The sequence below is a fragment of the Rhineura floridana genome, chromosome 13 (genome assembly GCF_030035675.1).
Source record: "Rhineura floridana isolate rRhiFlo1 chromosome 13, rRhiFlo1.hap2, whole genome shotgun sequence".
Classification (NCBI taxonomy): domain Eukaryota; kingdom Metazoa; phylum Chordata; class Lepidosauria; order Squamata; family Rhineuridae; genus Rhineura; species Rhineura floridana.
In genome coordinates, this window is record NC_084492.1 from 22,269,746 (window position 1) to 22,273,107 (window position 3,362).

A 3,362-nucleotide genomic window follows, 5' to 3' on the forward strand; every position below is an offset into this window, starting at 1 on the left:
GCCCTTATGTGCTGAATGTGAAAAAGAAAAGTAAGAACTGCTTCACACATGTCCTTTTCCATAGGTGTATTATTGTTTAAATACTTAGAAGATCATCTCACCTCTTATATACCCAGCCTCCTGCAGATACCATCTCATCGCTCAGTACAATGTAGGAATCAAGCCTTTAATGCGGCAGGTACATATCTTTTGGAACTCCTTCCTATTACATATCAGACAGGCACCATCTTTTTGGCACCTGTTGAAAACGTTCCTTTTTCAACAAGCCTTTTGCATGGAGATTTTTATCCCAGCCTATATCTGTATTAGTTTTGAAACTGCTTTTGTTTTGATTGTTTTTAATAATAATAATAATAATAATATTTAATTTGTGTGTCGCCTATCTGGCAATTAGCCACTCTAGGCGACGTACATTAAAATGAAATAAAATACAATAATATAAAATGCAGTCACATTAATAACAGTAGATAAAATAAATACTGGACAGTTATCAATACATATATAAAACAAGTATTTTAGCAGCATACGATAGATGACAAAATCATGGAGATTTACCCATCCCAAGGACCTCAAAGGCCTGTTGGAATAGCCACGTCTTCAGGGCCTTGCGGAATACATCTAGGGAAGGGGCATGTCGAAGATCACATGGGAGGGAGTTCCAGAGAGTGGGGGCCACCACAGAAAAGGCTCTCTCCCTAGTACCCACCAACCTAGCTGTTTTGGTTGGCGGGATTGAGAGAAAGCCTTGTGTGGCTGATCTAGTTGGGCGGCATAATTGGTGGCGGTGGAGGCGCTCTTTCAGGTAAACTGGGCCGAAATCATACAGGGTTTTAAAGGTTAATACCAACACCTTGAATCGGGCCCGGAAAACAACCGGCAGCCAGTGAAGATCAAATAATACTGGCGTAATGTGGTCCCGGCGGCGGCTGTTGGTAAGTAAGCGCGCCGCTGCATTCTGTATAAGTTGTAATTTCTGGGTCGTTTTCAAGGGTAACCCCACGTAGAGCGCATTACAGTAGTCCAATCGAGAGGTGACCAGGGCATGTACCACGAGCGGGAGCTGTTGAACAGGGAGGTAGGGTTGCAGCCTACGTATAAGGTGTAATTGATACCAAGCTGCCCGGCTCACGGCCGAAATCTGAGCCTCCATGGACAGCCTGGAATCAAGAACAACCCCAAGGCTGCGGACCTGGTCCTGTAGGGGCAACTTCACCCCACCAAACACCAGGTCAACACCTCCTAACCTTCCCTTGTCTCCCACAAGTAGTACCTCGGTCTTATCAGGGTTCAACTTCAACCTGTTCCTGCCCATCCATCCACTCACGGATTCCAGGCACTTGGACATGGTCTCCACAGCCCTCTCCGGTGAAGATTTAAATGAGAGATAGAGCTGAGTGTCATCTGCATATTGGTGACACTGCAGCCCAAATCTCCTGATGATCGCTCCCAGCGGCTTTACATAGATGTTAAATAGCATGGGAGAGAGGATAGAACCCTGTGGTACACCACAATTGAGAGGCCAAGGGTCTGAAACCTCATCACCCAATGCTACCTGTTGGCGCCTATCAGAGACAAAGGAATGGAACCACCGTAAAACCATGCCTCCCAATCCCAAACTCTCCAGGCGATCAAAAAGGATACCGTGGTCTACGGTATCAAAAGCCGCTGAGAGATCCAGGAGGACAAGGAAGGTGAATTCTCCCCTATCCAATGCCCTCCTCATATCATCAACCAGAGCGACCAAGGCTGTTTCAGTTCCATGTCCAGTCCTGAAACCCAATTGGTATGGATCTAGATAATCCGTTTTATCCAAGTGTGTCTGCAACTGATTTGCCACCAGTCGCTCAATGACCTTGCCCAAGAATGGTAAGTTCGAAATTGGGCGAAAGTTGTTTAAGATCTGGGGATCCAAGGAGGACTTCTTTAAGATGGGTTTAATAATAGCCTCCTTGAGGGCTAGTGGCATAACACCCTCTTGCAAGGATGCATTTACCATTGCCTTGATCCCCTCACCCAATCTCTCTTTGCAGCTCATAAGGAGCCACGATGGGCAAGGGTCATTTAGACAAGTGGTAGGCCTTACAGATGAGAGCACCTTGTCCACATCCTCAGAAGGAAGAGGCCGAAATCGATCCCATTTGACCAGTTTGCAACTGGCCAACTCTAGCTCACTCACTGTATCCACGGCGCACGGAATCGAGCTCCTCAGGTGTTCGATTTTATCAGCAAAGTGCTTTGCCAATTTGTCACAGGAGGCCTTAGACTGTTCCAAGGGTTCCTGAGCAACTGGACCGACCAGGCTTTGGACCACCTGGAACAACCTCCTGGGACAGCACTCTGCTGATGCAATAGCCACCTGGTAGGCAGCTATTGCTGCTCTAACCTGTGTCCGAGCATCTTTTTTTTTATGTTTTTATTGTTAATCACTTTGAAATGTTTTATAAGAAGCAATTCATAAATGGAATGGAATAAATACATACATGAATAATGCACACTTGAGAGCCATGTAGTATTGGTAGAATGCTAAATAGGTAACCTGTATTCAAAGTCCTGCTCAACCATAAACCTGTCTGGATGACCTTGTGTTGGTCACCTTTTCTCAACCCAACCTACCTCTCAGGTTGTTCTGAGGATAAAATTGTCAGGAGCACACCATATGCTCACCTCTGAGATCCTTGGGGGAAAGAGAGGATAAACATGCAATAAACATTTTTGAATGAATCATCTATACAGTGCCATCAGTGTACATGGTAATTTACACATAAGTAAAAACAAGAAGGCCATGCTCCAAGAAGCTTCCAATCTCGTTTAGTTCAGTCGAATTTATTTATATGCTACTTTTTCATGGTGGACTGGGTTCAAAGTCAATAAAATACAATAAAAGTCAAATCAGAATCAAAACACAATATCACAATACAATTAACAATTAATTGCATAACATGTCAAACAAATTCAAATACAACAACATGAACAATCCAACAAAAGTATTACAATGAAATGATGCAATTCACATAATAATCAAATACAGAAACAACATCAAAATTAACAGCAAAAAGAACAGCAAAAAAGATGCATAAGTGTGTGTCTGAGGAATATGTATATCCATGTTCATTACCATATGTGCACAACCTTTGTGCCTATTTTGCCATGTTTATGTGGCAAAAACATGTGTTCATATGCCATAGCCAAATGGGTTTTTTTCTTATTCTACCAACCACTATCAAGCTTTCTGTGCATATTTTGGTATTCACATTAATAAACAAAAGAGAGTCTGTTTTATTAAGTGCAAATGAAAGCAGCTTTTCCCTATCCTTTTATCTCTATCCCAGGAACCTTTTCATTTTGCTTTGTTTCCTCTGTGC